The sequence below is a fragment of the Chlorocebus sabaeus genome, chromosome 13, assembly GCF_047675955.1.
Source record: "Chlorocebus sabaeus isolate Y175 chromosome 13, mChlSab1.0.hap1, whole genome shotgun sequence".
Lineage (NCBI taxonomy): Eukaryota > Metazoa > Chordata > Mammalia > Primates > Cercopithecidae > Chlorocebus > Chlorocebus sabaeus.
Window position 1 is genome coordinate 36660642 of NC_132916.1, and position 16797 is coordinate 36677438.

Consider the following 16797-nt stretch of genomic DNA (forward strand, 5'->3'; position numbering starts at 1 on the left):
CTAATTACATCCAGAAATGGGAGAAATGGGAACTAGAGACTGGGAGGCTGCAGCATTTTTTCATCCAAAACAATCTCAATTCCAACAACAAACTTTTATGAAAGAGTTTAGTTTTCTGAGTGAACTGATGAGCTCACTTTTCATTTTTCTTTCCAAATTGCACAGCTGAAAAGCATTGTCAGTGGAAACACCCTGTTAAGTCAGTGATTTATACACCCTATCTGTTAGTTTTTGTCTTAAGATTCTCTTTTAACTATTATCTCTTTGAGAAGACAAACATGACATTCTAAATATAGTCCTCAAATTTTTATATATTCACACTCAGTGCAAAACATTTCTGAGTTGTATGTAATTAATGTACCCAAAGAGAGATTGAAATAAGTTCAGAGGTTTCTTGTCCACACTTATCTTAGCCTTTATATGCCATAAGAGGGTTAGCTGGATTCCAGAACATCCACTAACAGAATTTGACGTTTAAGAGGTCTAAAATTAAAGCTGTGTGTGTGTGTGCGTGCGCGGGTGTGTGTGTGTGTGTGTGTGTATGTGTGTTGAGATGAAAGTCTAGAAAGGGGTGGAGATGAGAAAGCAGAAAAAAGTCATTATATAAAAGTTCATTTGTGATAATGACATTATATAAGAAATACATTGAAAATAAAATTTGAATATTCCACTGCAATTAAAATGAATAAACGGTCTGTATATTAAGATGGATAGATAAGGCAAAAAATAACATTGAATAAAAAAAAATCAGCCTGGGCAATATAGTGCGACTTTGTCTCTACAAATAATAAAAAAAGTTAGTCGGGTGCCTGGAGTACCAGCTACTCAGGAAGCTGAGGCTTGAACCTGGGAGGCTGAGGCTGCTGTGAGCCATGATTGCTCCACTGTACTCCAGCCTGCGGAACAGAGTGAGACCCTATTTCAAAACAAACCTAAATTGTACAAAAATATTTAACAATGACAACTTTTATGTAAAATAAAAAATATAGAAAATATATGAATTCATATATGTATGGTATGATTATTTTTTAAAGCATACATATATTGAATTTTGGTTAATAAATTTCTATGGAGAGGTAGGAAAGAGAATGTAACCGGGGGAAGATGAATTTAATTTTAATATTTTATTTCCTTTAATGAAGAAAATATAAGAACCAAATATAGCAGACTATTCATAGTTCAGTGGGTGGTGTTTGTTCTATTATTTCCTATTTCAGTATATACATATTTTCCAAATTAACAAGAAAAGGAAATTTCAGCTTTTAAAACCATTTGTATATTGAGAAAATCTAGAATAATATAAATTTGGAGGTTTAAGATGTACATCACAAAAAAAAGTGAGCTCATTTTTAAATGTTCTGATTACACTTCCACCATTTATGGAGGTACAATGTTTTCTTTAAAAATGTTCACCACATTACTATTTGAGGTCCACTAATATTTTAATATTGTGTTAGCAGAGATTTTTGGTATTCCCTTTAGTGCTCAACGTTGGTGCATTAACTCAGAGGTGTTTTGAAGTTTTCATTTTCAAAAAAATTGATAATGTGTTTTCATTTTCTTATTTCGTTTCACTTACTGATATGGTTTGGCTCTGTGTTCCCACTCAAATCTCATTTTGAACTGTAATCCCCATAATCCCCGTGTGTCCAGGGAGAGACCAGGTGGGAGGTGCTTGAATCATGGGGCAGGTTTCCTCCATGCTGTTCTCATGAAAGTGAGTGAGTTTTCACAAGAGCTGATGGTTTATAAGGCAGTTTTCCCCGCTCTTGCTCCCTGTCTCTTGCCTACACCATGTAAGATGTGCCTGCTTCCCCTTCTGCCACAACTGTAAGTTTCCTGAGGGCTCCTCAGCCATGTGGAATTTTGAGTCAATTAAACCTTTTTCCTTTTTAAATTACCCACTCTTGGATATTTCTTTATGGCTGTGTAAAACAGACTAATACATTCACTATCTGTGCAGTTGTGAAATTTGAAATAAATTTAGGCAGAAAAAGAGATCTTCCTTTAAATCTTTGTTCTGGGAGGACTGAGGGTTAGCTAAATTCTGCCTCTATTGGTCAGGCCTTGATTTCCTTTTTTCTTTTTTTCTTCAAAAATCTTAATCTTAATTGAAATATAATAATTGCATTATTAATAATAATTGTATATATAGGAGGTACAGTGTATACAATGTAATGTTTTAATGTATAAATATACTGCTGAATGATTAAATCAAGCCAGTTTACATATCTATTACCTCACTTATTTTGTTGGTAGAAAATATTGAAAATATACTCTTTAGCAATGTTGAAATATACCATATGTTATTATTGCTGTTGTTATTATTATTTTTTGAGATGGAGCCTTGCTCTGCTGCCAGACTGGAGTACAGTGGCGCAATCTCAGTTCACTGTAACCTCTGCCTCCCAGGTTCAAGTGATTCTCCCGTCTCAGCCTCCCAAGTAGCTGGGACTACAGGCACGCGCCACCACACCTGGCTAATTTTTGTATTTTTGGTAAAGACAGGGTTTCACCATGTTGGCCAGGATGGTCTTGATCTCTTGACCTCATGATCTACCTGCCTCGACCTCCCAAAATGCTGGAATTACAGGCGTGAGCCACCATGCCTGGCCACAATATGTTGTTATTAACTATAGTCATGATGCTGTGAAATAGATCACTAAAACTTACTATTCCTCTTTAACTGAAGTTTTGTATCTATTGGCCAACATCTAGCTCCTTTTCCACAAACCCCTGACCCTTGCTGTAGCTTCTGGTAACCACCATTTGACTCTTTACTTCTATAAGTTTGACTTTTTTAGATTCCACATGTAAGTGAGATTATGCAGTATTTGTATGTCTTTGCATGGCTTATTTAACTTAGCATAATATCATCTAGGTTGTCCATGTTGTCACAAATGACAGTATTTCCCTCTTTTAAAAGGCTGTATAGTATTCTATTGTGTATATAGACCATATTTTCTTTATCCATTGATTCCTTGAGAAAACTTATGTTGCTTCCATACCTTATGAATAATGCTGCAACGAAGATGGAGGTGCAGATATCACTTTGACATATTGATTTCAACTCCTTTGGGTATATACCCAGAAGTGGAATTGCTAGATCATAAGGTAGTTGTATTTTTAATTCTTTGAGGAACCTCTATAGTGTTTTCCATAGTAGCTGTACTCATTTACATTCTCACTAATACTGTATCAGGGACCAGGGTACCCTTTTCTCCTCATCCTTGCCAACACTTGTAATCTTTCATTTTTTCTATAACAGCCATTCTGACAGGTATGAGGTAATACCTCATTTCAGTTTTACTTTTTATTTCCCTGATTATTAGTGATGTTGAACATTTGTTCATATATCTGTTGGCTTCTTTTGAGAAATATCTGTTCAGTTTATTTGCCTGTTTTAAAAATTTGATTATTTATTTTCTTGCTATTGAGTAGTATGAGTTTCTTACATATTTCAGATATTAGTGTTTCATTGTTTGCAAGTACATTCTCTCAATCTATGGGTTGTCTCTTCAATCTGTTCATTATTTCCTTTGCTGTGCAGAATTTTTTTTACAAGGTTTTATGCAATCTCATTTGTCTATTTTTTTGCTTTTGTTAGCTGTGTTTTTGGGTCATGCCCAAGAAATAAAAACAATCCTAAAATTTGTGTGGAACCATGAAAGATGCCAAATAGTCAAAGCAATCATGAACAAAAAGAACAAAGCCTGGAGGCATCACACTACCTAATTCTGCAATATCCTACAAAGATACAGCAATTAAAACAGCATTGTAATAGCTTACAAACAACACATCTAAGCAGTGGAACAAGATTGAGAGCCCAGAAACAAACCCACATATCTATGGTCAATTGATTTTGGATAAAGGTACTAAGAGCACACAGTTGGGAAAGGATTGTTTTCTCAATTAATGGTGCTGAAAGAGTGGTTACCCACATGTAGAAGAATACAATTCAGCCCTTATCTCGCCACTTATACAAGAATGAACTAAAAATGGGTTACAGGCCGAAGCATTAAACTTGAAACTATAAACCTACTAGAAGAAAACATAAGGGAAAAACTTCAAGACATGGGTTTGGGCACTGATTTTATATGGCCTTTGTTTCTTAATTAGCCTGGCATCTGACCTCTGGGGCAATTGAGCTGCACGAGATGGGATGCTTTGTGGTTTCATTTCTCCATTACTTTTTGTTTCCCAGGTTGAGACATCAATCTCTCAAACAAAAAATGTTTAAAAATTTAATTGATTTGTTTAATCAAAAACACATTCATTGTTAAAAAAATTTAAAAATGCTACACGAAGTAAAACATAGGGCTCCTCCTTCATTTCCAATCTTCTACTCCCTTTTCCCTGTGGTTGCCACTGTTAAAAGTTTAGGATGCGCTATTCCAGCCCTTTTCATATACACATCAAACATATAAACATCTAGACACATGACTACACAGGCAATTTTGTTGCTTATATTTTAATAAAAATAATATAAATGATACACTTTGTTCTCCAATTTCCACTTAACTGTTTGCCATAGATCACCCCTCATGTCCATAGACATATTTACCTAATTCTTTTCAAGAGCTTCAAGATGTCTATAGAATGAATATACAATTATATATTTCTTTTCTTCTTGATGGTCATTTGTTTACAACTTTTCACCATTATATAGAATATTGCAATTAAAATATGCTTCTTTGTCCTTTGCAAGTATAAATCTGGGAGCCAGACTCAGAAGTCAAAATGTTGAATATAATTATTCAACAATAATGTGTTGAATACACATTATTTTATAAATACTGCAACATATTCCTGAAAAAATGATGTGCTGATTTATAATCCCACTAGAAGTTTATGAGATTGCTTGTTTTCTTCTACCCTTCATAACTTTTGATATTAGGTACTGTTAGTTTTAATTTTTCAGTGTATGAGAAAAGTGCCGTTTCATTTCCTTCCTCCCTTCCCTCCTCCTTCCCTTTCTCCCTCCCTTCGCCCCTCGCTCCCCCCTCCTTCCTTCCTTCCTTTCTTCCTTCCTTCTTTCCTTCCTTCCTTCCTTCCTCCCTTCCCTCCCTCCCTCTCTCCGTCCTTCCTTCCTTCGTTCCTTCGTTCGTTCCTTCCTTCCTCCCTTCCCTCCCTCCCTCTCTCCTTCCTTCCTTCCTCCCTTCCTCCCTCCCTCCCTCCCTCCCTCCCTCCCTCCCTCCCTCCCTCCCTCCCTTCCTTCCTTCCTTCCTTCCTTCCTTCCTTCCTTCCTTCCTTCCTTCCTTCCTTCTTTATTTTTTCATTCATTAGGGAGATAATTGCTTTACTTGTTTGTTGGCCATCTCTCAGTTGTAACATTTAGCATACTATGATATAGTTTTTTCCACAAACCTTTTCCATTTCTACTTTATTACATCCTTTACATATTTGAAACTAATTTTCCCATTAGTGTTTTTAATTGACCTGTTGTAATTGTACATATTTATGGGGTTGCAAAGACTGGGGAAGGGAGGAAGGAGAGAAAGATAGGGAGATGTTGGTCACTGAGTACAATGTTTCCATTGCTTTTTTCTCCTGAAAAGCACTCTGGAACTTGTGTAATAGTTATAATTGTAACTAACTGCATTGTGACTCACCTAATCACAGCAGCATGCATTTAAAAGGAGGAGAGGGTAATGTAAATGAATCTGGAGAGTGCTACAACCTTGTAGAAGACATTGCTAGTGGCCTATCCAATATCCATACCCGGTTGTTAGTGAACTAATAGAACATTGATTTCTTGAAGGTCAGCAGTGTGTCCAGTCAAAAAACTTACTTCCTCAGCCTCTTTTGTAGCTATTGTTGAACATGTGCCTTGGTTTGAAACAATAAAAATAACTGGGAGTCATTGAATAAGTATTCCAGAAAATGTTTTGAAAGGTACAACCTTAACGGGCTAAATTCCTTTGCTCTTCCCACTTCCTCTTCTCTCTTCCTTTCTGAAATGCAAACCTTATGCCCATAGGTATGGTAGCCATCTTGCAAATAGGAAGATGAAGACCACATGTGAAGGATAGCAGAGCTGAAGAACAGCAGGACCCCAAGACCTGGATGCCATAATCTAGAAGCTGGCTCAGATTGGGCTTGTCCACTAGTAGACTCATTGTTATATGAAAAATGCTCAACAATAGAAGATCCATGTGTTTAAGCTACTGTTATTCATGTGTATCTGAGCTAGTTAGAGGAGAGCCTAGGGATGCTTTATTTTAGAGATGATGAAACTCAGATACCAAACAGGTTAAGCAGTACACTTTATTTATGGTCTAACTGCACAACATCTGTATTCTATAATAATTATTTTTTTTGGAAAGACAACATGTTGAAATGTTTTAATGGTTATTTAGCCATACCTTTGGCATTGACAGTGAATTTGCATAGCTCTTTATTGCAGGATTCAAAGGATTTCCAACATGGTATTATGAACCTTTCTTCTTTGTCATCATTGAATGGCCTTTAGACCTCAATCTGAAGCTTGACTATATTCTTCACAACCCCCATCTTAGGTATTTTGTTCATTCATCTTTATGGTTTAAAGAAAGGATAAATTCACAATTATTTGAGGTATGAGAGAAAATATTTTCTCTTTGATTTTGTAGTATATCCCATCAAAATAATACCAGAGAAATAAAAATTTTCAGGGGATTCTCTATTTCCTTCTAGATATATTTAATCAATATACCAAAGATCTTTGTTTATAAAACTTGATTTTGAGTAGAGAAATCAAATTGCACTAAAAGTAGGCCTAATAGTCTCTTGTTATTTAATAAGAACTTCCATTTTTTAAAAAACAGACATTTATTATCACTTATATGTTGTCAGGCACTGTTTTTTGTTTTCAGTGAAAAAGTGAGTGTGACCATGTCTCTACATAGGGAAGGATCAAATATAATGGAACAGATAAATAAGTGAACCAATGATTACAGCTTAGTGAGAAGAAGGCAGTGAGAGAGGTGTTTGTAGAGTCCAATGGGAAGGGAGAAGAAGAATATTGAAATCAAATTGTCAGTTAGGAGAGACATCCCAGGAGAGAAGATACCTCAGATATGTCACTAGGGAAAAATAAAGAGTTGGTCAGGCAGTTGGCCAGGCATAAAAGGGAAGGAACATTCTAGCTGAATACAATATGTTTAATGAAGATATAAAACAAGGCAAGTAGGACTAAATTAAGGAAAGCTTACATAATTTAGGATAGCTGGAATAAAAGTTTATGTGGGAGACAGACACTAGATAAAGCTAGGAAGCTAAAAGGGGGCAGACCAGAAAGGAAATTACTCAGTTAAATTAATATCAATTCAACAAGCATTTTGAGTATCTCACTATGTACCAGGCACTGTCCTGAGATGTGGATTACAAAGGCCATAAGGATTCACAGTTTTGTTCTAAATCGAGTGGGTGTGATTTTTTTTTTCTCTGAAGGTTCCTCTGGTTATTTCCAAGGCCAACATGTGTCTTGAGTCATAGAGGAAGAAGAACCTGGAGGTGGGATGGAGAGTGAGCTAAGCAGTGTCTGTGGTCCTAGGGAGCATTACTGCACCTGCTAGCCCACAGAAACCTTGCTGGCTGTTGATGATTCCTGGCTTTTCCCTGAGAGCAACTGGATGCCATTTTCTACCTGAAACCCTGATACTTAGGGATGGAAATAAAGCTAGGAATGTGAATGAGAATGGGTTGGCTCCTACTTGTGTGATGTGAGATAATGAGAACATTGATAAAATGGAAGCTTTGCTTGGTTGAAGCTCTTTATGATGCTCCTTGTGTTACCTTATTTGGATGATTATATGTTGTTTTTATTATAGGATTGATTCAGTTATCAACTATGACTGTCTTCCATTTTGTGTTCCAATTTAACATTTTCAGAAACTTAAGTAAAATGCATTTTCATGACTGTTCATGGTAGTGCATCCTTTTCCTTTCCACGTAAACCATCTTGACTTCCCAAGACTCTTTGTTTCCCATCATCTGCCTCTCTAGTGTCTTCTGCAATCTTATTTGCCATTAATTGTTCTGTAGCTGAAAAAATTCCTGCTTCCTCAGAGATGGCATTTTCTAAGGAGGTGAAGTTTTCAGTACTTCTCAATTCTGCATCATCTTCCCTTTTTCTCCTCTCCTCTCTCATCCATTTAAGTAAAGAGTCTTATTCTTTGTTGGTTTCTGTCATTTGTCATTACTTCTACCATTGAGTACTTACATTTCTGATAGGACATGCTTCAAGAAAGAATCTTCTTCAGGACCCAAAGGAATGATGCTATTTACAATAGTAAAGAGATAGACAATGGGGTCAAATTTAGTGTCACTCACTGGCATTGCTCAAAAATCACTCAGATCTCACCTTAAGTCTAGATAGAATGCTCTCATTTTGGCCAAACCTATTTTTTCAAAGAAGGTGTATCAAATCTAAGAAATTTAGAATATTTGTTGAAGCTGAGACCTCACCATAGAAGAAAAGGCATTGCAGAACCTGTACTATTATTATAAAAGAAAGAAAGCATGCTAGTAGTGCTAGCATTTGAGAAGTTAACAATCTAAAGAAAGTCAGTTCTTTATTATTCTGACCAGCAGATGAACAGTTGTTCATGTTTTTAATTTTAAAAAAGGAGGCTACCGGCCAGATGCGGTGACTCACGCCTGTAATCCCAGCACTTTGGGAGGCCGGGGCAGGCGAATCACAAGGTCAGGAGATGGAGACCATGGTGAAACCCCGTCTCTACTAAAAATACAAAAAATTAGCCGGGCATGGTGGCGGGCGCCTGTAGTCCCAGCTACTCAGGAGGCTGAGGCAGGAGAATGGCGTGAACCCGGGAGGTGGAGCTTTCAGTGAGCCAAGATCACGCCACTGCACTCCAGCCTGGGCGACACAGTGAGATTTCGCCTCAAAAAAAAAAAAAAAAAAAAAAAAAAAAAAGGGGGCCGCCGATTTTTTGCTTTGTGTTACAGATACTACTAAATACTATGCTTTAGCAACTCAAATACTTTTAATAGCGAGAAAAATCTTTTATATACTATGTACGTCAGTATTAGCATATAATCATAAAATAGTAGTAGTTAAATTTTGTTTAAACAAAAGTCTTGATGATTTCATGTGTTTATACTGAAATAGACATCTAAAAACAGGAGAAAAATTAATAACATCAACTACTTTATATTGACGTTGTATTGATAACAAATAGTATGTGTGCCTTGTTACCCTACCTTCATCTCTCTCCAGCAACATCTCTTTCTGTGCTGTCTTCAGTGACCTTCCAATTAGAATAAGCCCTTATGTAATAATGATACTGCAAATATCTACTAGTAGACCTTTTAAGTTAGAAATCATTGTAGTTTATAATTACAGTTTATGAAACATATTACTTGCCTCTGAATTTCCCAGTGTTTTTTATTTTTCCCTGAGACAGAACCTCGTTCTGTTGCCAAGGCTGGAGTGCAGTGGCATGCTATCTTGGCTCACTGCGACTTCCGTCTTCCGGATTCAAGCGATTCTCCTGCCTCAGCCTCCTGAGTAGTTGGGATTACAGGTGCGGGCCACCACACCTGGCTAATTTTTTTTTTGTATTTTTAGTAGAGACGGGCTTTTGTCATGTTGGCCAGGCTGGTCTCGAACTCTTGACTTCAGGTGATCCGCCCATCTTGGCTACCCAAAGTCCCAGTGTATATTTTACAGAACATTAGAACTGAGAACAGTTCCATGAATATCAGGGTCCTAGGGCCAAAGGAATGTGGGAAATAGTTCCTATCATGTTTTTCTCTTGAAAATTTATAATGATCTTTAGTATACTTTAAGAACTGATATCTGGAGTACAGAACCTTGTTTCATTTGCTTAATTACTGCTTTCCCAAATAATAGACTCATTTGGATTAATGTTTTGGGATCAGTGTTCCAAGAGCCATCATTCAGGAAGCAATGGATTAACCAGACTTTCAAATATGAATGGTTTTAGAAGTCAATTTTTCAGGCTTGTTCTCTTGCACTCTTTTTTCTCTTGTTATATTTGCAAATTGCCTCCAATGTGGGAAAATTATTTTTAGCAAAATGTAATTGAAAGTAGATACTTTCATTTCAGTATTTTCTAAGCTACCACTTGCAGCTTCATGTAAATTCATTCTTCATCTAAATGAAGAATCAATACCATCAAAAGCAAGCATTTCCATTAAAAAAACTATTTCTATTAATGCATTAAAAAATTTAGAACAATAGCACTCGAAATTTTAAAACTTTTATATTGACAAATATATGACATTTTAAAAATGGAAACAATAATGGAAATAAATGGATTACAAATTACGACCCAGGGAAGGTTTCTAGGAAGAAGTAAATGCCTATTTCTTGAATTTTCAAACATAGTGTGTTACTGTGATTCAAATGAATACTGGCAAAGAAATAAAACTGAAAACATTAGCTTGGCCTTATTCAAAGTTGAAGATTTTTGTAATTCTGATTTGCCATGTGTTAAGGGATAAAGGAATGTAAAATCACAGAGAATAATTCGAAGAATAATAACAGTGTGATAAAGCACTCAAAGGGTTCCATGCTAGTATAAATGGAAAGAAAACAGGGCTTAATTTAAAAAATTGAAAGGAAATGTGAGAACAAATGGGGACCTACCGACATTTTAAATTCATGGAAGATGTGAACAGCATTATCATTTATGAAATGCAGAACACTTGCAATAACGGGGCCCCATCCGAATCTTGAAAGTTGAAATATGAGTGCTATCAAAAGGGACACTTTACATAACACGTCCCGACAGGCAGAGAATGTAAAATGGTTCAAGGAAGGTTTTAAGATATTCATAAATAAATCGTGATTTAAAAAAAATGTTGTTGCTACTTCAAATAGCTAAGGGAAATGGATCGCTTGTAAACAAATATGAATCTTGACTTTCTAAGTCAATACAATAAAGTATTTAAGAGTGTGGTCTCTGGAATTTAACTGCCTCATTCGTTATCACAACTTCTCCACTTACGTGTGATGTTTTAAAGTTACTTAATGTATCTAAACGTCACTTTCATCTATAACATTTGGCAAATGATAGTACCTGTCTCACAGGATTGTTGTAAAGTTTAAGCACAGTTCTAGGTACAGGGGAAGTAGATAAAAACTGGTAGGTATTGTAATACTCTGATAAAATGCATATTTGGTGACATGGCATTGAACTTTTGGGCACAGAAAAATCCCCAGACACTTCTCAGAGCTATTTTAAAAGAATAGATATAAAGCTTGGAGGAAATTGGCAACATCTCCCATATTTTTAACCGCTTATGCAATATTCCCTATGGTACAATTTGAAATTATATAATGATTTTAAAGTTTATTATATGTCTAAATCTGCTGTTAAATGTGTTTGGTGATTTTCTGTGCCCATAGTTTTGTCAACTCAAATATTTATTATAAAAAGCATTCCTGAATATTTTATTTAAGTTTTATGACTTCTTTGCAAATATTTACTTTCTCGGAACTGGAAGAGAATTCTTCATCTTGCCCTAGTGATCAAATTCTTGTATTTTTAATTTTGTCTGATGTGATGGTAAAAGAAGAAAGTTGTTTTTCCTTAGCTATTGAAGTTTTCTGAGTGTACTTACTGTAAGTAATGAACTTTCATTACTTTTGCAATTATAGCTTATTTGATTGAATTTTCCACTGACTGCACTAAACATCTGTCCTGCTGGAACCATACATAGTCTCTGGTCTGGGTAAAAAATGTCATCAAAATGCAGTAAGATTTGTAGTCCATTAATTTCTGAAGCAATGGGCAAGTTAGACTTCCAAAAGGGCCAAGTTTATACTTGGGAATTCTGTTTCTGTACTATCCATCTAAGTGGACTGAGACCATTCATGCTTTCTGCTTTGTTTTACTCTCTACTTAGTGTTTAATAAACAAATATAAACAATTAGCGCAGTATTTGGCTTGACACTCTATTTTATTCTGACTATAGCAGCTGTCCTCAGAGATTATAGAAATAACAGTGGTGAGAAGGTACTTCATTATGATTTCGCTGACATTAGGATACTGTTATTGGAACTGATTATTAAGTTTTTTTTGATAATGGCACTTTTATGTGAACTTCTTTGAAGGCTAAGACTAAAGATACTTGAAAGGTGGAAAAGAAGCTCCCAGAAATACAAGAACTTTTGATTTTGTCTGAAAGTATAGTGAAAGACTGCTATTATCATTACCATCATTTCTTGTTTTTTACATAAATGTATTTCAGAATATATGCCCAGAATATTTCTTTAGTAAGGTCTAGAGATTATTTTCTTATGTTTCAGAGAAAACAGGTAAGGCATAAAGAAATCACAGAGAAAGAATAATGTTGAATATGTATAAAGGCTCAGAGCAGTCACCAGTAAAGGTTATTAATTTCTATAAAGATTTTGGAGCTACCATATCAATTTACTCAAGTTTGGTTTGTGTTTCTCAATCAACAACAATTGTTACTCCAATTTTCAAAATAGAAAATATTGTCCATCCAAGTCTCAGAATTTTATGGTTGCAGAAACCATTCATAAGTTCACCCACATATTCCATACTTCCTTGCAGTATTTTGCCTTATGATTGGTTTCTGCTCAGAGAATGGGTCAGAAGTAATAAATACCGTTTCCAAGACTGGCTCTTCACCCTTCTCTCTTTCTCTCCCCGGTCAACCTTAGAGGTCAAGTGTTCCACATGGCAGAGCTACAAGATAAAGGGGCTGCTTTGTCCAAATTAGGCAGAGCCACCAGTAGAAAACAAACATTTTAAATCTTAAATTTGTAAGATTTAGGTCTGTTGCAGCACCCATATTAAATCATTGCTATACCATTACTAAGTGACGTATGCAAGCCATGTGTAATTCCAGTGAGATAGTTGCCATTGCACCTGTGAGAGTGAACATTACTTCAAGAGGGTTATCTATGACTCTTTGGCACTATCTAAACTATATATTATGTCCATTCCTCAGCTCAGTAAGATACAGCATTTATAGTCATACATACTTATAGTCATATGTATAGCTTATTCAACTACTAACTAAGCAGACCAATGACAAAAGTAGTACAACATGAACTGTTTTTGTGAGGGAGGAGAGAGTGCCTAGGAGTAGGCTCAGGAAGCCTGGAGGATGACACTGGAGGATGACCAGGTAAACAGGCAGGGCTGAGAACTAAGGAATCATCAAGGGTTGAGGAAGGAGTGAAACGACCTCTCAAAGAGCATCCCTGAGAAACAGGCTTTCAACATCCAGAGCAACCATAAGGCTGAGAGGAAAAATTGTGACCGTGCCGTCATCACAGTGGGACCTGCTGAATACAAACTGCTAGATTCATACTGAAGGCTCCTTCCTCCCTTTCCTATCACAGACATAGATGAAAACACACTGGTGGGGAAGGGTTGAGCCCTGTGAGGTTATCTGATGCACCCTCTCTACCACTTTTGTGCATCTTAAATGGGGTTTAAATATCCTAAAACGTCTGCAATGTGTTCATTTCCTGTGGTAGATCTACAGTGTGTGACAGGAAATCTATTTCTTTTCCTGTAGATGCTAAATTCATTACCTTGACACAAAATTTAGACTCACTCTTTGCACTAGCTGCCATAGCAACCGGTATCAGGCATTTTTTTTTTTTTCCTTATTTTTCTTTTGCTGGAAGCAGGGTAGTTAAATGTAGTGGTAAGAACAGTACACAATTAAAAATTTTGTAAAAGCATCTATACTGCTGTACCAAGGGTCTCTTCATACTGTCACCTCTGTTATTACATACTTCATAAACCCATAATCACGATATAGACTGCAAGCAGAATTTAAGCTAGTAGAATATGGGATTCTTTAAGATCATCTTATGAAAGAGTTTCCTTTTCTCTTTTTCAAATTCACAGCATTAAGAGCTATTTGAAATAATGGATATAATTGATTATTATTGAAGGCAAGTCTTGGACAGGTACTAGACTTAAGTGGTCCAAATGTTGTTATGGCTCTGAATAACACTACATTAAAATTCCACGTGGATTGGAGTGGCATCTGTTTCTGTCTTCAGTAAAGAGAAGAACACCACAAATTCATCATGAAAACAAATTGTCCTGGTTTCCTAAAGAGCAAAGTGAATACTTACAAATAACAAAACAACGTTAATGATTTTTCCTACCGTAAATACTAGCAGGATTGGTTTGAATTGGAGGCTGAAGAGGAAGAGAAAGAACACCTGTTTTTAAGGGTCCAACATTTATGTGCTAACAGATATCAAAAAAGTGAGGCCGTGGGCACACACATACAGATGCCCAGAGAAAATTCTTAAAACACTTAGACATTTTGAGGCTGTGTCAGTGCCAGGCTAGGTACTAAACAGCAACAATCATCTAGCATTGTACATGCTCAGAGCTCAAACCAGCCAGCCCATCTGGTTTAGCTTGCTTGGACTGTTTAACTTTTATTTTAAACGTAGTGTTCAGAAACTACTTTCAGGTAGGAGAATGCTCTAAGGAAAACCATTAAGTTTTACAGCTCAAAGCAAATATATCTCAGTGACTGAAGAAGGGGTGATTGTTTATAATGTTTCTTATCATTTTTTTCTCTCTCTTCCTCATGTTCATTGTTATCTCCGTTCCCCACAGAGATATTTTGCACGTAGTGATTATCTCATTTCTTTACTTATTCTTAAGCCTGAAATAAATCCAGGTCTATACAATAAGATTCTACTGTTATGTATTTGTATTTTGTTCTTCCTCAAATTATTTCCCTTATTAAACATTGTTTTGCTTACTTGGTAAATTAAAGTTGAAGTCTTAGTAATGTATTTTGGTAACACATAGTCATATACAATCCAGATAATGCAAGTCCCATGTAAAAGTAGAGCACTTTAGGCCCTGCATTAGAATTTTGTTCAGCCATGCAAATGATACTAAGGCATTGCATTAATTGGTGAATATTTCATTAAGTGGCATAATAGGACATTTGAACAATATAACTGAAATAGACAGAAAATATAAGAAAAGTATAGTGAGAGTAAACTCAGAGTCAACAAGTGCTTGAGGAGTGATAGACTAGGCAGACAGTGCAGGGGATACAGAAATGTATAAATGGCGGCCCCTTTCCTCAGGCATCTGGTCTAATGCTCAATAATTGCAACAACAAGATTTAGATAATGTGCCACCAATTATATATGCTAGCAGCGGAGAGGTAAACTACTAGTAACTGACTAAATAGGAAACGCTTCACAGGTGAGTAGAACTTGGCAGATGTAACTAAAGGAAGGGTTCAGGGCTTAACAGCAGTGGTATGTGAAGGAGAGGCATTCTAAGATAGACATGAGAAATGCAAGAATTTTTGCCCTGGGAAAGAACTATTCGTGGATCCTGGTTTGACTAGGGCAGGGTATAGTGGGAGTGACACTTTAGGAAAATGAAGGAAGACAATTCCATGTTTTGGCTCTCTCGGGGAGTGGAAATGGGTCAAATAACAAGGGACTGTATTAGGATAGTGGTCATAAAATGAGTTAAGAAAGTACATTATTTCGGCCGGGTGCAGTGGCTCACACCTGTAATTCCCGCACTTTGGGAGGTCGAGGCCAGTGGATCATGAGGTCAGGAGTTCAAGCCCAGCCTGATCAATATGGTGAAACCTCATCTCTACTAAAAATACAAAAATTAGCTGTGTGCGGTGGCAGGTGCCTATAATCTCAGCTACTCGGGAGGCTGAGGCAGGAGAATCGCTTGAACCTGGGTGGCAGAGGTTATAGTGAGTCAAGATCATGCCACTGCAACTCTAGCCTGGGCTATACAACGAGACTCTGTCTCAAAAAAAAAAAAAAAAAAAAAGGTAAGTACATTATTTTAATAAAAAAGGTTGATGGAACTAAATGACTAAATATGATGATTAATTTCCAAAGCAGTATTTTATAATAGGAAAAACTCATCTATGGTTATTTTTTATTTTATTTGAAAAGCACCAAATCTCCTATATTTTTCTGGAAAAATGAGACCATTTCAAGGGTTCTGTGATGTTAAAACAATTTTTATAATAACACAAAAGTTTTCTGAGTTTATTATTATTATTTGTAAGTGAACTGATAACAACTTTTAAATGTTATCAGTCTCAGTTTCAAATATGGCAAATAATGACAGATATCTATCTACCGACTATCTATCTGTCTGTCTATCTATCTATCTATCTATCTATCTATCTATCTCTCCACTTAAAAGCTCTTTGGAGTTCTCAATATTTTTTAAGAGTATAAAGGGATACTGAGACCATTAGTACGAGAACTTCTGATGTTTTACAAGGTATTAGTGTAGTCTTACCCATTAATAAGGAAAAGTAGAGCTAAGCACTTTGATCAGTGAATGTCTCCCATGATCAATCAAGTCCAAGACAGGACAGTGCAAACTATGAGAGATCCTAGTGATAAAATGGAATCATTTTTTAATTGAACTGCATGAGGAAGCTCTCACACTCTAGCACCCACCAATTTTAAGCATGCCTATTTTACATTGCATTAGTTACAAGCCATTTAGTAGAGGGTCTTCCTTTTCCCCTTCCCCATGTTGTTACATTCAGTTTTCAGGATGTCCACTGAAGAAAATTCTAGTTTGATAATTATAGCTGACACAGGAATTAGTCCAGCAACATAGCTTGCTGTACATTTTGCTTTAATCCTCTAGTGAATAAAAGTAGTATGCATATATCAAAATATCACATGTATCTCGTAAATATGTACAATTATTATATAACCATAAAACTAATAAACTGTAAAAAATTTTTCACCCTCCACAAAGTAGGTAATAATAAGATATTGACAAATAATATATTTAAATA